This window comes from Pongo abelii, chromosome 6, assembly GCF_028885655.2.
Source record: "Pongo abelii isolate AG06213 chromosome 6, NHGRI_mPonAbe1-v2.0_pri, whole genome shotgun sequence".
Classification (NCBI taxonomy): Eukaryota; Metazoa; Chordata; class Mammalia; order Primates; family Hominidae; genus Pongo; species Pongo abelii.
Window position 1 is genome coordinate 149,281,060 of NC_071991.2, and position 17,229 is coordinate 149,298,288.

The 17,229-nt window shown below is 51.1% G+C and overlaps 1 protein-coding gene and 1 long non-coding RNA gene across 7 annotated transcripts in view; one reads left to right on the forward strand and one right to left on the reverse strand.

The window, feature by feature from the left end:
- The window catches only part of PRKAG2 (protein kinase AMP-activated non-catalytic subunit gamma 2), a 329,808-nt gene that overhangs the window by 250,023 nt on the left and 62,556 nt on the right, over positions 1 to 17,229 (reverse strand). The window contains 1 exon segment of one of the 6 annotated variants that reach the window (NM_001133437.1): positions 16,719 to 16,949. The exons of the other annotated variants lie outside the window; for them this stretch is intronic. The gene's annotated coding sequence lies outside the window, so the exon portion shown is untranslated. 6 annotated transcript variants of the gene reach the window in all.
- LOC103891242 (uncharacterized) lies at positions 8,467 to 12,943 on the forward strand. Its single transcript, XR_008527326.1, has 3 exons — positions 8,467 to 9,174; positions 9,509 to 9,772; positions 11,378 to 12,943. It is a non-coding gene; the product is annotated as an uncharacterized LOC103891242 (long non-coding RNA).

Sequence of the window (17,229 nt, forward strand, 5' to 3'; positions counted from 1 at the left end):
TTGTCAGTGGATTATGAAATCAATTTAGTGGATTGCACAACCACCAAAAACTGAATTACAATAAGAATGCATCTCATGGTTGCGTGAAGCCTGTGTCTCAATGATTCACACACACATAGAATAAAATGTACTTTGTTTGTTTTTTTGTTTTTTCCCCTGAGACAGAGTCTTGCTCTGTCGCCTAGGCTGGAATGCAATGGCACGATCTCGGCTCACTGCAACCTCCGCCTCCTGGGTTCAAGTGATTCTCCTGCCTCAGCCTCTGAGTAGCTGAGATTACAGGCGCCCACCACCATGCCTGGCTAATTTTTGTATTTTTAGTAGAGATGGGGTTTCACCATGTTGGCCAGGCTGGTCTCAAACTCCTGACCTCATGATCCACCTATCTTGGCCTCCCAAAGTGTTGGGATTACAGGCGTGAGCCATCACGCCCGGCCTGTTTTTTGTTTGTTTGTTTGTTTTTTGTTTTTTGAGATGGAGTCTCACTCTGTCGCCCAGGCTGGAGTGTAGTAGCGCAATCTTGGCTCACTTCAACCTCCGCCTCCCGGGTTCAAGTGAGTCTCATGCCTCAGCCTCCCAAGTAGATGGGATTACAGGTGTGTGCCAGCAAGCCGGGCTAATTTTTCTATTTTTAGTAGAGATGGCGTTTTCCCATGTTGTCCAGTCTGGTCTTGAACTCCTGGGCTCAAGGGATATACCCGCCTTGGCAGGTATATCCTGAGTGTTGAGTGTTACAGGCATGAGCTGCTGTACCCAGCCTGAATAAAATGTACTTCCTATTATGTTGTGGGTGAAAAAGTTTGAAAAATTCTGCATTAGATGAGCTTTGAAATCATGCAGGTAGATTTCAGGGAACAGAGAGGAGCTGACCTTCTGTCACCGAAGTGTCACCAGAAGTGTGGAGCAAGGGGTACCATCTGTCCTCCTCTCCTGGCTGAAGCCCTCTGACCCCTCTCCGTACTTTGTGCCCAGAAATACACATGGCGTTAAGAACACAGAACATCACATCTCTTTATTACCACAAGGATGTGGTGATTCCCTCCCTCCTCACCTCTCACCGCCCCCCCATCTGCTCCTCCCCTGGCCCTTTGACGTGCAGGGCCTCATCCCCAGGCCACCGCTAGACCCAGAACAGCAATTACACCTTTGGGGACAACCACCAGCCCCAGCCCCCTGCCGAGCAGTGCCTGTCAGCTTCTGTTCCCAACTGGCCCGGGCCTGCTGCGGGTGCCCTCACATCTAGCGCCTAAACCCAGAGAACTGGGCAGTCACAGGGTGTTAGGATGGAAATGGCCTCAGAAAGTCTCCAAGGCCCTTGTGTTACAGGTGGGGTAACAGATGTCCAGAGATTCAAGCAAGTTGTTCAACGCCACATGGTAGAGCCGTGACTCAGCCAGAACCAAATCCTGGTCTTGCAGCTTCTAACCAAGGTCTCTTTTGATCATGTCATGCTCTTCTAGCTGCTTCTGACTTTCTAGCTTGTGTTTCTACTACATAAGCCGGTAACAACAACTCTTACAGGATTGCGATGGGCTGGCCATCCCTCGCACGGGCCTGGCTATACTGGGCACGTAGCAAATGTTCTAATTCTATGAAGCCACTTGGGTTCTGCGGACACCTTTGCATCTTGTCTCCAGCAACAGGACAAAGCCCGTGCTCCAAATCCCTTTCTGGTGTCATTCATTGTACGTGAATCTGTTACTTCCCCAGAGCCCTTCAGTCTGTGATCCCAGCCATGCATGCGGCAGCCACTCCAGGAACTTCCCAGGAACCACGGAACCTGTCGCGTCCTCCAGACTGATGGGTACGGACACTCTGCACGGAGGGGCTCCAGGTGCCACCGGCCAGCATCTAGCCAGCAGCGATGTGTAAAGACCAGCCAGGACAGAAGAAGGTGTCTGCTACTCCCCATTCCAGGCCACACTGCCAGGGCCACGCTGCAGGCAGCTCCCAGATAGGACGTGAAGGTGCCTGGAAGGTATGCCACCCCCTCCAGAACCTCACACCGGCCAGAATCCCTCACGGATGGGCTAACAACACTCAAAACAACCACACTACTAGCTCTTTTAAAATTTTACTTTTTAGTCTTTTTATAAGTTTAACTCTTGTTTAAAAAGATAAATTGAACCTCTACCCTCTCAGTGAGGCAGGCCTGGATCTAGATTTCTGCCTAACCAGCTGTGTCATTTGAAAGTCGCCTCCCGGGCTGGGTGCGGTGGCTCACGCCTGTAATCCCAGCATTTTGGGAGGCCGAGGCGGGCGGATCATGAGGTCAGGAGATCGAGACCATCCTGGCTAACACGGTGAAACCCTGTCTCCACTAAAAAATACAAAAAATTAGCCAGGCGTGGTGGCGGGCGCCTGTAGTCCCAGCTACTCGGGAGGCTGAGGCAGGAGAATGGCGTGAACCCGGGAGGCAGAGCTTGCAGTGAGCCGAGATTGCACCACTGCACTCCAGCCTGGGAGACAGAGCAAGACTCTATCTCAAAAAAGAAAAAAAAGAAAGTCGCCTCCCATCTCTGGTCATCAGTTTCCTCCTCTGAGACAGGACGTGTCTAGACTCCACCCCTCCAGCTCCTCCAAGGCCTTCCCAACACAAATTCTGTTCCAGGCCATCCCTCCTCCCAGCACCGCAACGACACTCCTTCTTCAAACACATCCAGGTGGGCCCCAGGGCCGTGCTGGTCACTGCCACCTGATGGGTACAGCCTGTGTTCAGGCCCCAAGGCATGAGCAGTTCCAGGACAGCGGCAGGACAACCACCAAAGGACGTGATGGCAGCCAGGGCTTGGGTGAAGGAGGGAGGGGTGGGTAGGTGGCGCACAGGGGATTTCTAGGGCGGTGAAACCGCTCTGCATAAGAGTGTAATAGTGGACACACAACATCACACACATGACATCACACATTTGTCAAAACCCACAGAATGTACACCACCAAGAGTGAGCCCTAATGTCAGCTATGGACTTCGGTTAACAATAAGGTATCAATAGAAGCTCAACGGTAACAGACATGTCACAGTAATGCAAGACGCAAACAATAAGGGAAATTGGCATGGGGGCTGCAGAGTCAGGGAGGGGCAGATGGGCACCCTCTGTCCTTTCCGCTTCATTGTTTTGTAAACCTAAAACTGCTCACAAGTAAAATCCACTAAATTTTTAAAAAGCAATAGCAGCAAATGGCCAGAGATGGCCACAATTTCATCTGCCAAACAACTGCCCATCACGCCAGGCCTGGACCACCCACCCAGCTCCTCAGAGATGCTGGAGGTCATAGGTTCACCAGGAAACGGGAGCTGGAGAGGTCAATTCTTCCTGTGTCCACGGCTCCAGGTCCTTCTAGAACACAGAGAAAGGTGCATGCCATGCTCCCAGGCTCAGGGTCAGAAGATTGGTGGGATCCAGTCTGAGGCTCAGCGCTCAGACCAGGAAGATAAATGAGATCAGAGACACTCGGAGATTAAACACCTTGCTGGGGCTGGGCAGCAAAGAAGCTGGGAGAAGGGTCTGAGAACCCAGGTCCCCATCTCTCAGGCCCAGGCCCTTGGCCCCCCAGGCTGGGGCAATGAGGACCAAGTACAGAGGGCTCCAGATGGAGGCCAGGGACCAGCTGCAGGCACCAGGCGGCCTCTGAATGTCTGGAGCTGAGGGACCCCTCACAGGGCTCGCAGGGCAGCTGGTTCTTTGGGGAGACCACATGGTGCAGAAAAGCTTGAGTTTCTTGGTTGGGGACTCAAGGCTGCAAACTATGGTGCTAATGAACCTAAACAAGGGAATTTGCTAGGTTTTCTTATTTTTGGTGTTTTGTTGCCAACAAACTCATTCTGTTCTAGAGGGGCTTGTTACATAAGGAGGAGAGGGAAGAAAACTGCTGAGATGTGAGGCCAAAGTCACCAGAGGAGGAGAGACTTCCAGATCAGCTGCTGCGCCAGCAGGGAGTCAGGTACAAAAAACAGGGGGTTGTTTGCGTCTTTGTTTTTTCAAACAAGAAAAAGCAAAAAGCCTGCATCTCATGTCCTAGGAATGGGGTTAAGTCGTTGTCTCTTGGGACAGAGTTTGGATGCCTCCGTGAGCAGGGCCTGGTCACTGAGGTGTCCCTGACTCGTGTCCTGTGTGCAGGATGGAGTCCCCATGCAGCCCGGGCCTCTCTGCAGGGCCTGGTGGCTGCTGAGAGGCAGGAGGAAAGCTCTCCCTGAGTGTGGCCTCCGCGTGTGTCACCTACACCTGTCAGAAGGGTTTGGGATCTTTCTTTCTCATGGAGAAAGCACAGAAGATTCTGGGTCAGGCCCTGTGGGACATCCCTAGAGCCAAAGGACCGTCCCCTTTGTGTAGTTTGTCCCTGGCATTGCCAGTGCTTCTGGTTTCACTCTTGGTTCTCAGCAGTGGATCCTGGAAGCCCCCTGGATCATGAACCTCTGCCCTTTGCACTCATGAGGCCCAGGGACGCCTCCCTCTGCTTGTGCAACATGAGGCTGCCACGTCCCAGGTCTTTGTGCCCAAAGTGAGTGGACTCTGACCTTCCAGGACGGCTGAGGGTGCCAACATTTCCCAAAGACCTGTTTTCAAACTAATCTGGGAGACAGCCTTTGGAGAGGTCCGTGAAGAAGAAAGGGGAACTCCACAGGTGGAAGGGAAACCGAAGCTACCTGGGGGATACTCCCCACGGCCCACCTGGCCCCCTCTTAGTCTGCACTGCCCTATTTTCATGGCTTAAAGGGCAGAATCAAAAGATCACAGTAGGTCAGTTCTCCCCAGGCTATCTGTGCACCCAGCCTAGAGAAAGGAATGAACATTGAACAGGGACCTGCTGGCTGAAACCTTCAGTGGTTGCTTCCTGCCTGCAGAAGGTGTCGGACTCTGCCTGGCATTCAGTGCACCACAGGACACAGCCCTGGCCTCACCCTCTCCTTTCTCCCACACCGCTCTTCTGCACCAGCCACCTGACCTACACGCTGTCCCGGGACACCCTCTACTCCTCTTTAATCCCCCCATGCCAGCGTTCCTCAAAAAGGGGGCTCAGGACTCCCACAAGGTTAAAGTTATCATAGACATATATATGATATATATATAAGCAATATGATATTTTATACATACATATATATATTTTTTGAGACAGGGTCTCGCTCTGTTGCTCAGGCTGGAGTGCAGTGGTGTGATCTCAGCTCACTGCAACCTTCACCTCCTGGGTTCAAGTGATTCTCCTGCCTCAGCCTCCAGAGTAGCTGGGATTACAGGTATGTACCACCATGCCCAGGTAATTTTTGTATTTTTAGTAGAGATGGGGTTTCACCATGTTGGCCAGGCTGGTCTTGAACTCCTGACCTCAAGGGATCCTCCTGCCTCAGCCTCCCAAAGTGCTGGGATTATGGATGTGAGCCACTGTGCCTGACCTAGATAAGTGATTTTAAAGGTAATAGCTAGGGAGCCGGAATTCCTTGATACTGATGATTTGCGATTAAAACACTTTGTATAGGAATTTAAGGTGATCTTTATCATATTGGAGTTCAAGGACAGACATCAGTAAGAAATTTTCTCCCTTCAAAGGGAGGCTTGTTACAAAATTTGAGCAGCAGTGGCTCACACCATTTCTTCCTATCTCAAGTGTCCTGACTCTCTTTCTCTCACCCATTTATATCCTACTCATTCTTCAAAAACCAGCTGATTCCCACAAATTTACACCAACTTTTCTGAGCAGTCCAGTTGAAAATGATATCCTACTCCATTGCATTTTAATGCCTAAGAATTTAAGATCACTCACGCGTTACCCATTTGCTATTTATATATAAATTGTATCTCTGTATAGATTGTGAGGACTCTGAGGGCAACGGCTATATTGTCCAACTTGGTTTTTTTTTTTTAAGAAGTAAATTCATCCAGTTTGGCTAACATGGTGAAACTAAAAACACAAAAATTAGCTGGGCATGGTGGTGGGCGCCTATAGTCCCAGCAACTCAGGAGGCTGAGGCAGGAGAATCATTTGAACCTGGGAGGCAGAGGTTGCAGTGAGCCGAGATCGCACCACTGCACTCCAGCCTGGGCAACAGTGTGAGACTATGTCTCAAAAAAAAAAAAAAAAAAAAAAAAAAAGTAAATTCATAGAATTCAAAAGTCAAAACATAATAACCTATAATTGAAGAGTCATACTCTCACCCTTGGCCCAGCCATGCCACGTCCCCAGAGGAACCACTTTTAGTTGCGTAGACAGCTAGGGTTGCTTTACGCAAATGCAAATATAAAGGCTGTTCCCTGTCTCTTATCTGTTTTGCTCATGTCTTACTGCCTCGCCTATCTGGGAGATCTTTCAATATCAGCACGTAGGGATTTGGGGGTATCCACGTCATATTCTTTTGTCTGGAATGCTCTAGTTTAACCGGTCCCCTGTAGGTGACGCAGGCTGCTTTCAATCTTTGGCCATTACAGAGAATTAATACAATAAAAACTTGGTCCATACTTCATATTTCCAGCAGAAGTTCCCAGAAGTGTGGCTGCTGCTTGCAGGTCAGTGCATTTATTATTTCTGCCGTGTGCACATAGGCGGAAGGGCCCCTTATAAAACCATCAGCTCTCGTGAGAACTCACTATCACGAGAACAGCATGGGGGAAGCCGCCCCCATGATTGAATTACCTCCACCTGCTCTCTCCCTTGACGTGTGGGGATTACAATTCAAGAGGAGATTTGGGTGGGGACACGGATGTCACCACAAGCTCTCCTCAGCACTGGACAGTTTGCTCTCCTAACTATGATGTAGGAGAGTCTATTTCCCGCCCTGACTCACCAACAGGCTATTTTGTTCAACACCTGGACTTGCTGGGTTGGTGAGACGTGGCATCTGTGTAACCCAAATTGACATTTGTTTTCTTTAGTCCGTGGTGTTCCATTGTGGCACAGAGTCGGCACTTGAGGTGGCATCGTGTGGAACTGCTTCTCAAACTGCAAGTAGGACATAGGTCATAAAATCCACTCAGGACACACAGGTTTTGTTGCGGCTGCTGTTCACAGAACAAAACCAGAGCTCCAGGAGTTTTCCGGGATGTCTATATCCAATAGGTCATGATGTGAAGTTCCTCGCCGTGGCTCACTGTCAAAGTCTGAAAGCCGCTGCAGAAGCGGCTCAAGGCATGGCGGGCACAGGGGCTCCATGGCGTGAGTGGCCCTCAGGACAGCCACTAGGAATGTGGTCCCTCCCTGCATACATGTGCTGTCTCCTGTTGAGTGGGTGAATCTGTTCCTCCATCCTTGAGTTGGGGCAGCTGCGCTCATCAGAAATGCAGCAGAAACCACACCACCTGACTTCTGGGTTAGGTGAGAAGGAACCTGGCAGTTCCTCCTGGATCTCTTGTAATGTCCGCCGCGGGTGAAACCAGCTGCCACGTTAGGAATCTGTGCCAAGACCACCATGTCATGAGGAAGCTCAAGCCAGCCACGTGGAGAGGCCGCATGGATGGAGAAAGAGCTGCACAGCCAGCCCCGAGGCCCGATGTGAGAGTGAAGGAGCCTCTAGGACGCGCCAGGCTCAGCCGCCACCTGACTTCAAATAGGAGGAACCCCCAGTGAGAACTCAGCTGAGCCAGATGACCCCTAAATCCAAGAAAGATGATTTCAAATCATATTTTTAAGTTTTGAGGTGGTTTGTTATGTAGCAATAGGTGATCTTGTGACTATGTAACCCTGGGAAAGTTACTTCATTTCTCTGTTTTTTAATCTAAAAACTGGGAATCATGGGAGTTCCTACTGGAAAATGAGTTAACATATAGAAGTATAGAAACATGTATGAGTTAACAAAGATATGGCTGTGACGCCTGGGACTCATTTGGAAAACATGAGTTATCACTTTAAAATGCTTCATTGAGTTTAGGGGCAATATGCTATGATTACTGAACCCAGGGACACTACCGATTCTTCCTTCTCAGAGCTCTGATGAGAGGAAAGAGGCAGATTCCACCTCACCTTCAGGTTTGCCAAGATCCTTCCCCAACGTACGAGTGCAACGGAGCTCAGGAAGGCAGCATGAAGGGACACATCAAGTCCTTGGTGACAAAGTTTGGGACAGGCTGGGCACAGTGGCTCATGCCTACAGTCCAAGCACTTTGGGAGGCTGAGGCTGGCTGATCACCTGAAGTCAAGAGTTCTAGACCAGCCTGGCCAACCCTGTCTCTACTAAAAATACAAAAATTAGCTGGGCGTGGTGGTGGCCGCCTGTAGTCCCAGCTACTCGGGAGGCTGAAGCAGGAGAATCGCTTGAACCTGGGAAGCAGAGGTTGCAGTGAGCCAGGATCCCACCACTGCCCTCCAGCCTGGGCAACAGAGCAAGACTCTGTCTCAAAAACTACAACAACAACAAACAGTTCAGGACAGAGAAAAATCCCTGTAAACTTCAAGCCTTTTGGGGTGCTCTTGGGTGAACTCCTAAATTGCTCAAGGGCTAACTCCTCGTTTATTATTAAAAGAAAAAAGAAACAGGCAGAGGCCAGTGGTGAAGGCTGGTGATTTCTGGTCTAGGGTGAGAGATAACAGAAAGTAACAATGGAGGCTCTCGCAGTGCTCGCAGGCACTCAAGGAGTGGAAAGGAAATTGCACATTTCACCCGTGACTGCATAGGCAAACGAGAACAGCAAGTCTCTGCTTTCAGCTGGAATGTTATCAACTTCGGTCACGCTGATTATCTCAGGCTGATCAGGAAGGCTGGTACCAGGAGTGAGTGACTAAATGAAGAAATTACTAATTAACAAATGCTTGGGTGGACAATCTTTCAAAACTTAGGATCAATGGGAGGAGACAGAAGGAGTCTTGTGAGGATTTTTAAAATATGCCAGAGCTGGCTGGGTACAGTGGCTCACACCTGTAACCTGAGGACTTTGAGGCCGAGGTGGGCAGATCACCTAAGCTCAGGAGTTCGAGACCAGCCTGGGAAACATGGCGAAACCCCGTCTCTACTAAAGCTATAAAAAGTTAGCTGGGCATGGTGGTGCATGCTGTAGTCCCAGCTACTCAGGAGGCTGAGGCACGAGAATCGCTTGAACCTGGGAGATGGAGGTTGAAGTGAGCTGAGATCGCACCATTGCACTCCAGCCTGGAAAAAGAAAAAAAAAAAAAAGCCAGGGCTCCTAATGTACTCATTTAAACATCACTTGTGTCCACTCTGGATTTGGAATTGTGCTGGACATGGGATACACAAAGGTAAGACACAGACCCACCCTCAAGTCTGAAGGTGGAGGTGGGGAAGGGCAGAGGCTGTAAAGGGTCAGAGGGACCTTCTGGAGCGGTGGAATGTTCCAGATCACACTGTGGCGGTGGCCACATGACTGTGCACGTTTATGACAACCCACCTAATTGTATACTGTCAGTCGAAGGGCATTATATGTAAATCATACCTCAATAAAGCTGACCAAAAAGTGGCCAGTCAGCCACCAGCAGACCCATGGGGTAGGGGAAGAAAAACAAGCAATTTACAGAACATGGGAAAATGCCTATATTAAGAATCCTGGAATACTCCATGTACTTTTTCATGCAGCGGGAGTGGAATTTTCAGGAAGCAGCTGTGCTGTGGGTGATAGTCATACTTTATTCTCTAAAACTCTCCAGTTTCAATTGGCCTCTTGGTGCCAAAGCACCATGGCGTGTTACACCTCTCAGAGGGGGCACACTGCCCCTTCTTCCCAACCTACGAGCTGAAATGGCCAGCACTGCGCCTTCCAGAACCCAGCTTAGATGCACAGTTGCCATGCAGGTAGGAAGAATGATTCGTTCGCCACCAAAAGCCCAGTTTCTCCAACAGGTAAGTCCCAGCAGGGTGCGATGTCCCAAACCTACACAATCGTTTCGACTGCCTATTCCCGGGCCCCTCACTTGGGTCAAGGCAGCATTTCAAAGGAAGCCAGGAGCGAGAACACGTGCATCCGAACCCTTCTCTGACTTGGCGGGTTATTGGATTAGCTACTCTCAGAAGACCCAAAAGGCCTAGCGGAGAGAAGAGATAAATCTGGATGCGGTGGAGACAATGGCCAAACAGAAAAAACGCTCAGAGAAGAAAAGTCGGGGGAAGCCTGTAGTGGGGACGCTGGACTCAAGGGAAGGCCCTGGAGGAAGGAAGGGGCTAAAGGCATAGTTTCCTAACCCCTCCCTACAGACTACCCCCTTTCCCTCTGCCCAAGTGAGTACAGGGACCACCCCGCACCAAGAAGACGGCAGATATTTAAATGTGAGGAACCCCGGCCACAGCGGGTGCGGCTCCCCATCCATCACCTAGTGTCCTCACTCACTGCACTCCAGACTTTGTCAAAGTGGTGGCAACTGAGTCCAGCACCAGAGATTGGTGATGCTCAGGTTTTCATTGTCAAGTGCATCTGGCAGGACACTAGTTTGTCGACAGTATTCCAGACAAGGCGTAGCTGGCTGAACTGCAGTGCCCCGGCATTTGGGACCATTGAAAAATACTCTGGATTTTTTTTATTTTTTTTTATTTTGCAATTGCACAAGGATTTACTTATCTCTCTTCATGGGTGAAACTGATTTGGGGGGAAACTGCTAGACTCAATGACCAGTTGGACTGTAGGCAAGAAGGCCCATGATTTTGTTCTTCAAAGAGCAGCAGGGAAACAGGAGGCCTCTGTCCTGCAAAGCTGGTCCAAAGTGCACACAAGGCATGGCTGAGCGCCTGGTGATGCACATTCAGCAGGTGGGCGAGACCCAGGAACGTGTACTGTAACATGGGAGTCTAGTGCAGGTTGTGGGGGGCTTGGGGCCATCCGCTGACATCTTTTCTCCCCACTCAGGAGGCAGTAGGGGAGATGGTTCTCATAGATCAAGTCGGGCTTTGAGAAGGAAGGTGAACAGGAGAAAAAAAAATAGAGGCCTCAGAAAGCCCCTCCCTCCCAAGTCTCTCCTCAGAGGCGAACCACGACAGATGGCTGCGCGGCCTGAGGCCCGGCCTCCAGGCAGCCAGGGAGGAGCAGCTGCAAGTTCTGCAGCCTGTGAGACCCCCGAGGGGTCTGGGCCAGCATCCAAGGCTAAAGCCTTGGCTATCCTAACGCCCCAGTGGGGCACTTACAGCTCCTCACGCCCAGGCCCAGGCCTGCTGGGAGCACGGTTCTCTCCCGCGCCCCTCTCCTCCCCACTCCAGGGCCACCCTTCCTTCCAATCGTCCCCCTGGAGTTCGTGTTGGAAGATGCCAGTGAGCATGTCTCAGGGCTCTACGCCTTGCGCGGATGAGTGTGGGGTGACTCAGAGGGAGGGGGTGGTGGCAGATGCCTGCAGCTGGCTCCCAGCCAGGTTTGGCCATTCTGCGTAAATGCCTGGCTTGGGTCTTGGTCTAACATTAAGGGCAAATCCCAAGAGGGGTGAGTGGGCTTCTGGAATCTGAGCAATTCTGCTTTCAAAACAGGTGAATCCCTAGGCCAGCCCGGCCCCTTCCCACACACCCCTACCCCGAGATGGGTGCAGAATCAGCAGCGGGGATCGTCCAGAAACTCTCGCATTCCACGGCAGGTGTTGGAGCGGGCCTCATTCCAGAGTCGTGGTGGCCGCTCCACCTGGCGAGCTTTGAGGCGACTCTGGCAGGCGCTCGCTGTGGGGTCCTCCCACCAGTCTTCTCAGCACAGGAACGGTGCCTTCACATTGGTCTTCCGGGGTTTAAAAGCATATCATTCCTGCTCACTCTTCAGATGCAAACTCCCCCTCCGAGGATACCTCCAGGTTCCCTGCCAGCTCACCTGACTCACATGGCAATGGTCAGCGGGCTGTCTGAGCCCAAATCAAGCACCGTTTATTAGGGGGAAGCTCCGTTATCCAGAAAGCTCACCTTTGAAGAGCTACCTATTTCCTGCCGAAGTTGTGGCGGGAAGGCCTTAGGTACTAGAAAACCTCGGGGAATTTGGGGAATGGCAATTAAAGGATTATCATTCTTATTTGTTTGGATAAGCAGCAATCACCCTTCGGATGCTTATTGGTGAGAATATTTCTAAAAGCGTCCTGCACATTTTCCTGCTTCAATGAATGGAACGGGAGGGCAGGATTTAACTGTCTGATGGCTATGGTTTCGGGAAAGTGCCAGAACCTCCACGTCAGCCACCCCAGAGCCACAGGTACGGTACGAGCCACAGCTACGGGCCCCAAGAAAGAGCCCCACACCCACCATGGTCCACAGAAGACGCCGCTCACTGGCCCCGGGTTACCTGGAGTCTTGTGCATTCTCCTTACACCAAGTGAAGGTAATATTTTGTTTCCTTCCCACTTTTTCTCTAACACAAACCACCCCAGTTCTCCCTTCTGACAACAGGCAAGTGGACCCTAGACCTTCCGGAAAAGCCTTAGAGAGCACCCCCAAATGCTCACATTTGTCAGCTGTAATTCCACCCCCAGTTAAAACCTGATTCTGAATGTGACTTGGCCAACGCAGCTTGCAAAGCAAGAACGTCTTCATTTAAGGTCGAAAACATCAGCTGTTTGGGTTGTGAGAAAAGAAAAGCCCACAAGGTTTCCGAGGCTTGGTGCTGCTTCTCACTGTCCTCAGCTCCTGATTCTGCAGCTGGTTCTCTCTCCAAGCACCAGCAAAACCCTGTCCTAGGAGCCCCCAGACTCTAAGAGCCCATGACCAAAAAGGAAAGCCAAATTGGAGAACAGGGGCCCCCAACTCCACAGTCCTCCACTCTGCCCAGAGGGCCCACCATGGGCTGCCTGGAACCCCCTAAAGTTGCCACCCCCGCAACACAGTAGTGGGGCAGTTCCTGGCAGCGCCTGCAGCCCATGGGCTGGCTCTGTCCCCGCAGCCCCACCGAGCATCTGTTATCTTATTTACTGGAATCTGCACAGCCAGGCTCTAGCTCGCCGGTGACTAAGGAGCTGCAACCATTATTACCAGGCAGATGGCAGACTCCCTAAAAACAGACATTAAACAATAAAATGCCACCACATATCTTGCCCACAAAATAAAATCAAAACAAACACCTAAGTCTGGCTTTGCTTTTCTTCTGCTCTCTCCCTACCTCCCCTGTGCCAGAGCACAGGGGGAGAGGTGCGCGGGGCACCGAGGAGGAAATTTATGATCGAGGAAGACCATACGGACATGCCCAGTGACCTTCGGAAGGTGGCAGTAGCAGAACCACCTTGGGACCCCAGGTGGTGGAGAGGGCAGACCCTGTCCATGTGTGACAGGTGGGGCAGAACCACCAGCTAGGACAGGTGGGATTGGAAGAGCAAAGGAACGACAGGGACCCTGCGGAACCCACAGCCCTCTCGCCTCAGTCGCCTGATGAATAATCAAAGTGCTAAGACCTGGAGAATTCCATCAAAAACTCAGTTGCTCCCACTGCTTTGGAAGGTGTTCTGCTGGGCTCTGCCAGGACAGGCCACAGCTGACGGCTCACCTGAAGAGAAGGACCTACTATTTATGAAGCATCTATTATGTGCTGGCAGCTGCCCCTTAGTCCTGCGAGGCAGGTACTGTCTCCATTCTTAGAAGAAAAATCAGGCTCAGGAGAAAGAAATAATTTGCCCATGGTAGCTAGGGGGTGAACAGCAGAATTCTCTGCCAGGCCCAGGCCATGAGGCCTCTGGGGTGAAGAAGGAACACCCCCTAGTTTTTGGGGCCCAGGCCACGAGGCCTCTGGGGTGAAGAAGGAACACCCCCCAGTTCTTGGGGCCCAGGCCACGAGGCCTCTGGGGTGAAGGAACACCCCCCAGTTCTTGGGGCCCACGCCACGAGGCCTCTGGGGTGAAGAAGGAACACCTCCCAGTTCTTGGGGCCCAGGCCACAAGGCCTCTGGGGTGAAGAAGGAACACCCCCCAGTTCTTGGGCATCAGGTGCTTGTGATTCCATTCTATTTTTCTCTTAACTCATATTTCAGTAATTGAGGCTAGAGCTTTGCCGTCTCACATTAAACTCTTTTAGGACTCCAGGGCCTTAACTCACACTTGTGGGAAGGACGTTTGGTTCAGGCCGATGAAAGGCTTGGCTGCAAAGTGCACAAAGCTGACAGGTGTGCAGGGCTGATAGGTGTGCAGGGCTGATGACAGGTCAGTGCACTGTCCCACTGGTGCTGGGCTGCTGAGGCCTCAGGACAAGCCTGCCCACTAGGAAGGGAGGGAAGGTATCGAGCCTTGAATGAGCCACTTGCCTGTAGGTCTAACCTAGGTTTCCTGCTAAGTCACCAGCCCCCAACAAGAGCTAAAGGCAAGTTTTCACTACCGGACATTCACCATGTGGCTCATAAGCACAGTTGGAGGGACAACTTTGGAGTTGTCCGAGGGCCTGAGTTTGAGCTCTAGTTTGCCATTTACTGGTTATGCAATCTCAGTAAATTATTCAAATTCATGGAGCCTCAATTTCCTTGTGTAAAAGGGAAATCTCCCAGGATCATCATGAAAATTATAATAATTAACATTATGAAATTGCCACACATGGTGCCAGATGCCTAATAATCAATCAATAAATATTTACCAAAATATGCAATACAGACAGCTAACAGCAGTGTAAGAGGTAATGTGGAGACAGATCCTTCTAAGAAATTAAGACCCCTACCTGACTGCATTAGGAGTCATCAATTGAATCTACCGACAAGAATTGAACACAACTTAATACAAAGTAATGCATAAAACAAAAATACAGGCATTCACCTTCATTAGGCCTGGGCTGAGTCTGAGAGGAGGTAAGAGGGTTTGTTAGAAGGGGGTGTGGTGAGACTGGTCTGTGGGGCATCTCTGGGGAGGAGAGACCCGAATACTTTTAAAGGAAGAAAAAATCTATAGTTTGAAAGAGTGCTGTGAAGGAGCTGGATAAATCCAAGATGGATTCCATTGGTTAACAGCTGAGCTGAAAGAAGAACACAAAATTAGAACCCGCAGTTCCAGGGACCCCTGGTTATCCAACACCATCAAGTGAGGAGGTCAAGACCAAGCATCTTCCTCTTGTTGGAAAGGCCAATGCTTGGGACACAGGACTCGAGTTTGTTTTGCTAAAGTGCTGATGTTTAATTTCACCCTGGGACAGGACCTGAAGAGAAGGCAGAGCTGGGTAACAAACACGAAGACCAGGCAGGCTTAGGGACTGGGTCCACCCAACCTCAGTCCACCAGCCTCCGTTCCCCTCCACCACCCACCCCACTCCCAGCTTCAAAAGACCAGGCTGGACCGCAGGACACCTGGCTTCTCTTTCCAGCTGAATCCCTTTGTGACTTTAGGCAAAGAAGATTAAATATTTTAGATTTTCAATTATGTTCACTGAATTTAACCATTGAACCCTCATTTTCCGCTTTATAAGCGTGTGTCTCTCAAGTACTACTACTGCTGGGCTGAAAAAAAAAACACACACAAACACACCTGAGATTTATCTAGTCCTTGGAAGTTTCCATGCGAGTTGGGGGCCTCTCGGGTGAGTCGGAGCCTGCCCAGGGTGTGTGGAGCCCCAGGGTGCCGGCTCACTCTGACTGCATCCCAGGGGGCTTCCTCCTCTCACTTACTCTCAACTATTCACACCTAGCAGTCCCCGAATTCTCGATTTATGTTTTGGGGCCTCCTGCCTGTATCCTGGTTGTATCCTAGGCCTCTCCCCATCTTCCAACACCTGCAATCCGTAACGCCGTCAACGCTGGATTCCCTGCTAGTCCAGCCTTCTTCAGTTGTTTACTATCACCTTTGCTCTCCACCTGGGTTGAAAACTTAGATGCACAGAATCAAGCCTCCCCCCAGGAGGAGGGTCAAGTGACCCCCAGGTCACTCCCAATCAATCACCAGGACTCAAGGACTCCGAATCACAGACTTGAAGCAGACAGACGGCCTCTGGCTTACGGAAGGCGATTGTAAGGAAAAAAAAAAAAAAAAAAGGACACGACTTACTTAAAGTGCCATGCATCAATGTCAGTGGAGGGCGAGAAGAGGGACGCTGGGTGAGCTCCGAATCTAGTGCTTTCCAGCCTGCAGCTCTACTTGTTGCTGCAAATTCACTCAACAGTTAGGGCTTCTGGTCCCCAGCCTCCCCCTCCTCCTCTCCACCAGACAGCGGTGACAGCCCACGGTTCAGCCACTGAGGAGGCCATCTACCATCTTCTCTTCCTTCCCTTCCTCTCTCCCCCACTCCCCTCCCATCTGCTTCTTTGGATTCCCCACAACTTCAGCAAGCAAGTAAGTGTTGGGCTCCACGCTCCGCAGGAGGCCAAGATACCCTTCTATGTATATGGGGTCAAGAGAGTCCCCAGAAAACTGTGGGCCATCCCCAAAGCCCCCACATCATCCCCAGTCTTTTCCGTTTGGGCCAAATGTAATAAGTGATGACTCAGGAAAGGCAAGGCCTGGCAAAGAATGACAACTTCGCTAAGATTTCAGCCCCAGTAAGGGAAGTTCAAGCCAGGGTGGGAAGGCAGGGAGGAGACCCTGTGCCCAGGACCCAGTGTGTGCGGCAGCTCTGCTCAGCCTGGCAGGGGAGGAGAGACAGACTCAGAGAGGAATGGAGCTGAACACGCCCACACACATACCACCTTCACTAGTGATGCTCTTTAAATCACCAAGAAAAAGTTATGTAAGGAGAAAACATACAGCTCCCATGGAGAGAAGGAACATTTTGTTCAGCCTTGGGGTATCTGATTTAATAAGAGGCTCTTGGAGAACAAAGCGACAATTCAGCATCAGTCTTACACACCAAGGAGACAAAGCATCGTGAGGGGGAAAACCGCACACCCAGGGATGCACAATCACCATGCATTTAGAAAGCCAGCTCCCGCAGGTCTGCTTACTCAGCCCCAAGGGGTCCTGGAGGTCTTCTCTTCCAGATGCTAATAAGCAGTGCAGGCTTGTAAGCTGCTGGATGGCAGGATGCGAGTGACGGGGACGGGCGGCACTCCCAGCTCTGACAAATCCTGCTGCCTCACTCGAAAGGTCCATCAGAGAAGGGGTTTCCCAGCCCCTTCAGCACAGGCAATTTCTAGGGTTCGGCTGTGCTCCGAGCTGCTGCCACTGCATGTCTGCAACAGATGGGGACCGGAGCTGGGTGTGTTCCCAGTCCCCAAGGCAGCGCAACAAGCGGCTGGCAGACAGCATGGGCTGGCCTAAGACAGCGCAGGCAACGGTTTTGGTGGCTGGAGCTGGTTTGCTGCTCAAAATGCAGGCAGAGCCCAGGCAGATTCCCTCATTGACAGGACTGCAGCAAACTGTCAATCCCACCTGTGTCAGGGGCTGCTGCGGAGGAAACTCCTTACCACACGGCAAGCCAGCAGGAGGGAGGGCTGGACCGGAGCTTTTAAAAAG